Source organism: Centruroides sculpturatus, unplaced genomic scaffold (assembly GCF_000671375.1).
Source record: "Centruroides sculpturatus isolate CEXI.00-Female unplaced genomic scaffold, Cexi_2.0 scaffold4, whole genome shotgun sequence".
Classification (NCBI taxonomy): domain Eukaryota; kingdom Metazoa; phylum Arthropoda; class Arachnida; order Scorpiones; family Buthidae; genus Centruroides; species Centruroides sculpturatus.
Window position 1 is genome coordinate 804,505 of NW_019384444.1, and position 8,004 is coordinate 812,508.

At 26.7% G+C, this 8,004-nt stretch overlaps 1 protein-coding gene across 2 annotated transcripts in view; it reads left to right on the top strand.

The window, feature by feature from the left end:
* Window positions 1-1,182: 1,182 nt before the first annotated feature.
* Window positions 1,183-8,004, top strand: part of LOC111620290 (transient receptor potential-gamma protein-like) — a 63,703-nt gene continuing 56,881 nt past the window's right edge. For both annotated transcript variants that reach the window (XM_023362194.1, XM_023362195.1), the window contains exon 1: window positions 1,183-1,311. The gene's annotated coding sequence lies outside the window, so the exon portion shown is untranslated. The remainder of the gene's footprint in view (window positions 1,312-8,004) is intronic.

The following is an 8,004-nucleotide window of genomic DNA, read 5'->3' on the forward strand; positions in this document are numbered from 1 at the left end:
TTTATTATAATTAGAGATAAAATTGGATTATTCAGTTCCATCTTGTATAGAAAAAATGAAGTATTACGTAATTTCAAGCTATTTCTGTAATATGGTCACTCAACCAGTAATTGATTGCTTGTACCGACAACCGTACAAAAGCTAAGAACAAAATCTTACAAATTGTCTTATTTATAAAAAAAAACCAAAGGCGAATCAAAAGGTGGTCACTAATTAAACCACATTATAAATGGATGGCAGCAATGACTTTTCGACAGAAAATCAAAAATGCTTTCGCCTCGCCGAGTATAATAATATTTTGGTTTTTAGTGTTAGGTGAAGCTTGGGAGAATATCAGCCGATCGATTCTGCAACAGCAACATCTCCACCGAGAGACATTTGGGTTGCCGTGTGCTGACAATTGACTGACCTACAGTGCATCGCTTGGCGGGTTCACCAATCTCGCTCGAATTAAGATATCCTCCCAAATTGCTGCATCTATTTGGTCTTGCGCTTGGATAGGTTCTGCCTGACTGCTTTTTCGCGCCAGAAATTGAAAGTAACCAACACGCGACTCTCCATTCGTTATCAATATATCGGAAAAGTATTGGATAAACTACTAAATTTTAATAATTCCTCGGCTACTCAGATAAATAGAAAATTTATCTTTGGAATTTTAATTGTCGTTTCGTCGTTTTAATTGGTAATATTAAGTTAAAATGAATTTAAAAGATTTCTATTATTAAAAATGTTTTCGATTAAGAATTTCTATGATAAATATTTTTGCATTTATTGTTGTAAGAAAAATATACTGTATTAAAAATTACTTTTAAAATACTACTTAAAAACTATCGAAGTAACTACTTGATTTATTAATTTATAAACTAGAATTAGTATCATTTGAAAGAATAATGAATAGAAATAATCATATAAATGAAGTAAAAAAACTGAAAGAAACACGAATATATTTAATGTTTTAATTTGAATGAAAGATGAGGATATACTTTATATCGGTAAGAATTTAAAAAAAATATCTTTAAAAAGAGGGAAAAAAAGCCGAGTTTTTTCTATAGTGACTAACAAGGTTGGGAATATTTTGAAGCGATCCATTGACAAATTGGAGCGTATGACCCGTGCCACGTTTACCTGTTCTGGCACGGAGCGGCGCTACCAACAGTCGTAGCTCTTGCAGTAGCGTTGCGAGGAGAACGGCACTTCGATCCTAAGTACTGCAGGACAGTCGAGGCACCGAATTACAATATATTGCTTCGCTATTCAGTCAAATGGAGATGTGAAACCCGCATAAAATAATTGCTTTTCTATTGGAAGTGGGTAAGTAATTGCATCTTCTTCTTGCCTATCTTACGCGTAATTAACGCATCGCAATTGTAGCGCATTTTCAATCTGTCAAAATTATTATTTATGGGGCAAAAAACTTAAAAGGCTTTAGTGGCAGATTTCTACTTATATATAACAATAGCTTTCGTCTATTAAAATCCTTATTTTATATAATTATTTTCTTTCGTTAATGAATTCATTATTATTTATAGATTTTTTTCCTTTGTCGTATTTAAGTTTATTTCGAATCTTCAGAAGATATTTTTTCATAAAAACAGAGAATAAAATACTATTCATCGAAGGTAAACACTCCATTTATAAACATTCATAAGAAATTTGTAAAGGTTAATTTTAATTAAGCATTTGCTTTTGAACGGAAACATTAATTATACACGAGCTGTATATTTTATTTTTTAAAGCAAAATAGAACTAAACGGATTATCGTTATATAAACAATATTCGATGCGGTTCTTGACTTCCATCGCGCCAGTTTGTTTGTCTGTATCAACAAACTTCAGTTAATCTAAGGAAATATTAATGTTTCTGCTTGAATTTTTATTTGTATAAGCTGAATCTAGATAAACTTGGTAATAGTTATAAGCTACTTCTATAAATGGATTTCTTCCGTTTTCTTCGAGTGGTTCCTAGGAAATGCGAATCTATATGTAATATCCATAAACAAACATCCAATCGATATAAGGTACAGATGATGATCCGATATTAGAATCTTTATCGAGTTTGAATTTCTTTAGTGCTTTAATGAAAATTCTATTTGTTATAGAAATATATTGGATCTTTAATTAGATGGTCTGTATGTGTATTACAGTATATATCTTTTCATTTATCATCCCTTGTATGACCACGTTTGTTTGAGATATGTGTTGAGGCTGGACTATGTCAAAGGAACATGACTTTTATTGACCATGTGAAGAAGCTAATTAAACTCAACGTAATTAGTATATATCAGTGCAAAATCTCAACCAGTTTTACATAAAATTAAAAAATCATTTTGAATGAAAAGATTTTTTTCTATTTAATAATAAAAAGAATACTTATCGAAATGATTTTCTTCTTAATCTTCTTAACACAACAATTAATAATAGTAAATAATTTGTAAGGATTAGATGAGAAAATATTTCATTTATAAGTAATAATAAATTGCAATAATCTGCCTTAAAATTATTCTCTTTCTTTAAGGCAAAAAAGAAAGAGAAAAACTGCACGGATTTCAAACTTGGTGTCAAATTTACTGGTAAGAAGATAAAAATGATTCTTTTCAATGAACACCATCCTAGAATAAGTTTGATATAAAGCTTTAAAACTCGAGATGGGTTGAAGTGTTCAATAGAACAGATATAACTTTCCAAAATGCGAATGTCTGTTCGGAAAATAAGAGTGAATTTTATTTTGAAAATTTCTTTTCCCACAGTTTTAACTCGTTTTACCATTGGATGTAATTGTGCAGACCAACTTTAACGAGCTATTCTTCTCCCATTAAATCGAATTTATTGCGGATATTAAACGCTTGATGATAAAATTGGAAGTTTAGGCAACTTTCTGGTCATTAAACTATGTTTGGGAAAACAGAACAATGATAAAATATAAATTCGAGAGCAATATCAACTGAGCTGACAGAAAAACATTTCTGCCAAATCTTGTTATATTTCTATTAACGGATATTAATTATAAACTTGAGTAAGAAAAACGTCAAGATAAGTAACTTGAACGAGTATAAAATCAACTACAGCGAGGAAAGTAATACTTTATGTGTCAGTAGCAATTCTTCAGGATAAATGGACTTCTGGTTGAAGCAGAGGATAAGAGATATGGTTTGTTTTATCTGTAGATCCGACACACAATCGCCTATGTTGATTGTCATAACAGAAACTATGATTGAAGATCGGAAAAAAGTGGACATTGTTGCAGTCAGGTAACTGTCGGAAACGTTGAACGAATTTAAAGAAGTCATCGTTCAAAATCCAGGAAAAAAATGATATTACCGATTTCCTGAGATGTTCCTTTGCAGGGACGAAAAGGAAAGATAAGAAATTGCATTACTAAAATATGCAATTTATCGGAATGTAAAGCTCATACTGTTGCTGCAAATTGGCTGATATCTACAAGAATTCATTTCGAGTGGATAGTAAAAGAAAAATTATCTGGATAAGATTAAATATAAAATTTATCGATATTAATATGTTTGGGTATCAAGATCAGTGATTACTTGATAAGTGTAATGATTAAATTTTCTTTCGAATATTATTATTACTTTCTCATAATCTTATATATCTATAGTTTAAATACGATTAATTTTTAATAATAATGACAATTATGTAATCAGCGTGAGATAATTTAACGTAGAATTTTATCATTCCGTGATACGTAGCAGATGCTCTGCCTGTAGTAATCTTTTAACACATAATGCAATGAAATGGGTTGAATTTTTTAAAATTGTAACTGAAGATATAATAAAATGAAATTTTATTTATCATTAAAAACTAAAAAAAATCGTCGGGAATTTTGCTTTTAAAGTATCTCTTTCCTATTGTAAATGCCGAATTTTTTTAATAAAAGACGTGTATGATGTAATACACTTGTTCCTTCGTAACGTTTTGCTAGACTAACCTCAACGAAAAAATATAAATAAAATATGAATAAAATCCTTAGATATTAAAAATAACCTTATTAAATTATTCGTTGAATATCGCATTATAAATTCTGAGTTTCTTTTTTAAATGTAACTTTATTGTTTTAAAGTGGATGTATAGCATTACATTGCCATTATTATTATGAAACACCCGTACTGTTTTTTCCTTCAAAATAAAAATAAAAAGAAAAATTTTTTAAATTATAGCATAGTTTTTACTAGNAAGTTAAAAATTAAAACAAACTCTATAAAAATATGGAAACAAGTGATAATTACATATAAAATTTCTCTTGTAACATAATTATATATCTAACTACATCATATGTAAATAGCTTACATGACGAATGACGAAATAAGTTTAATTTATTTTGTATTCTTTTATTAATATTATTTCACATTCCCGAGTATCATGTTATTTAATTTTCGATTAGATGTAATTGTATGTTATTAGTTTACTTAATTGATTACTATTTATTTAAGTTGTTCGTCGATTTTCTATCTCATTATAGGTATTTGTGAGCGGTCTTTTCGACTTGTCACAAATTTCACGATGAGTCTTGCAGTTATTTATGTAACTGTTCTATATTTGACTGTTTATATATAACTATATTTACGAATTCTCTGGACTCCTGAATACGGAAGCGGAACAGCATTTGAGTCTTGTAATGTATAGATAGAATTATCTTTTAAATTACAAAAAAGAAATATTTCTATATTTTATTTTATAAGAAGTTAGAAAAAAATTATAACGCTTTAAAAATAAATACTTGTAAATTCATAGAATAATTTGAAAGCCACTCAGCATCTTCTCTATTTATTCTCTTGCTTTATTTCCTCTGTTTACTTATAAGCGAACGTTTAGTCCGCTCGTCACTTATTACATTTTGTATTTCTGTTTTTCACTTAACGAAATTTATAACTTAATGTAAATAAAGTTTCATTTTTGATTTATTGCGTGTAACAATTAATTGTGCCAGTATGCTGACAATTCTTTTTTTCTTTTTTGAGTAACTAACTACTTTAACAATCTGATATATTATATTTACGCTTCGTAGACTACGTAAGAGTAGCAATTTGGAACTTTATTATTTTGTAACTGTTTTTATTAATATTTGTTCGTCTTTTTACATTGACAAATTTTTTTTTTTTTTTTTACTGTTTCTCTTTATGAAACTCTTCATTTTTCAGAACGGGCATCATTTTTAAATTTTATAGCAAATATTTTATATACGTATCTGATTAAACTTTTTTATTTGATGGCATTAAATTCATTTTACAGATGTTTTGTATAATTTATTCATTAACAGCTGCAATCTGTTTAGTCTGTAATTAATGCATTATTAACATTATATTTTTAAAGCACGAATAATTTTTCCGTCCTCATTTACGTCGGGTGCTTTTATTTTCTCGTTATATGCATTAAATATTTGTAGACAGGCAGTTTCCTCTTCTATTTAAATTCCACTTATTCAAAATAAGTCTATTATTTTATTTTATAGTCATGTATGAATTTTATTCTTGTAATCGATAGTTATTTTTTTTTGTGTCATTTACCTATTCTGTTATGGTTTGTCGGAGATCTTTTCTTTACCACAAAACAAATATTTACTTTTTGTTTATGCTCTCGACTTCTCTTACAAATGGTTTAGTTTTTAACATTCCTGTAACATCATATGATCGTTTTCTTATTCTAATGATCAGTTTTTTTCTTTGTTTAAGCATTGATTTATTTTTTCCCTTTATTTTGCTCTTTTCTAAAAAAGCATTTAAATGACAATTTTAAGATTTTTAAAGTATTTGTAATGTTTTTACCTCAAAATGTAAAGAAAATTAAATTTAGTGATTTATTAATAATGGCATTCACTAAAATTATTTGAATTAATAATGTAGCTTTTTTTTAAATGCATAGACCTAATTAATATAGAAATGTCACTTGTTTAACATTTGAATTCTGTTTTTATATCGGAAGTTTGTGTATTGATAATCAGGGTCGTCGAGAGTTTGTATGCGGCCCGGGAATAGACCGTGCACTTTTACCATTTTTTTTTTTTCTGGACAAATGAAATACTTAGACTGTTTTTTTTTTTTAATAAAAAGTAGTCCTAAAGACGTTATTCTTTATTAGTAAAAATAACATTAATTTATTGGATAGGAACCATTAAGGCCCCCTAGGTTTTCTCCGGCTCCGAGGAATCTATCTTGTTCCTCACTCGACGACATTGTTGATGAAATTTATATTATAGAATTTTTTATATTAAACAATAAGAAAAAGTAGGAAATCAGCATAAGAAAACAACAACTCGGTAATAACGATAAACATATTTTATGGAAAAATTTTCTTTATCATCAACAAAAATTGCTTTTTTGTTTATAAAATGATTAAATATTAAAGAACTTAATATTCTAAAATTAAATAATAATCTAATTTTTATAATTATAATCATTTAAATTAATGATAATGTAATTTGACTATTTTAATTTATTTTTATTATTAGTTTTTATTCTTAAATTCAAAGTAACATTTAATTTATATAATCTCATAATTTAATAAATACAACTTGAAAATTTTACATGGTTTATATGAATATATATATATGTATGTACACAGTATATATAAACCATACATAGACCATATATCTTATATATATAGATATGGACTACATATTCGGTGCCAGAGAAGAGATCGTAAGTGAATACAATAATCTTGGAAGAGAGAGGATAGCCAATATAAAGTTGCTATAAATATAAATGTTCCTGTGTTATCCAGTAAGATATGTTGCTAAAATATTTTAACTAAGGATGACTAGATACTGTACACGGTAGCATTTCAAACGATCAATTGAGGAAGATATTGCAGATAACTCAGAAATAAATAAATATAATATTATAGTTTTGTTTATTTCTTCTATTAATTATGTGTAAAAATTTGTTCGTAGATATATCGTAGAAACTGATTTATTTTAATAGAAAATCTTGTTTACTTAATTTATCCATTTATTTTCCTAAGAATTGTATTTAAATTTGTGTTTACCTGTGCATTGTAGAGTATAACATTCATCTATAGAGGAAAAATATCTAGATCAAGTTTCACTGATACCGTTAAACTTTATAATCGTATATATTATAGCATATAATTTTCTACATATATACATTTTTCATATTTTATTTTATTTTAATATGAAAAAATTCAATGCATTTTAAAAATGATGGACACTTAACAAAATATTAAAATACTAAAAATAACTTTCCATCCTTCGCTTATTACGATAATGTAATATATTTGGCCGTTAAAAATTTATAACAAGATAAATTTTTTATTCTATTTTATTTTTTACTTGCTAAACACTAATGAATTAGATTTTGTTTATAAATATTCTAATTTTTCAAATGCCTTATAATCAATCGTTCTTTGAAGTGACTTTTATTCAACTACCGACAAACAATTTAAATTAGAAATTATTGTTATTTTTAGTTGCCAATAAAATGCCTTTAACAATATTTTATCATTAAAGAAAATAATGCAGAAATCTATCTTAAATTGAAATATATTATTATTACGATGCGAATCGTGGTGTTTGAAAGAAAGCAACCGAAGAAAAAGATGTTTTAGATGTAAGTATACGAGATATACAGTATACAAATCCCATGTGCAGAGACGTAATGTTTAATGGAGGGAAACTTGTATATGTCTCTCGGCGTTTTTCTTCCATGTCTACTTTTCTTGGCCTCCTCCTTCACATATTTTAAAGGTATTTCCATTTAAAATATTAATCTTACATTGTAATATTTTTTATTTTAATTTAAAATTTTATTATTAAATCGTTCGTGTTTAAACGAAAGATATTGTTATTTTAAAAGGTAGAAGTTTTTGAATTAATAAAAGCAAATATTTATTAAGATATTTTTACTATATTTTTTAATTTATAGAAGTTCCTATTATAAAATATTTATATTAAATTTGTTTTATTATTTAAAAATAGATTTTAATTGAATTTTTTAATATAAATTCAAACTAAGGTTTTAATGATTATATCATTATA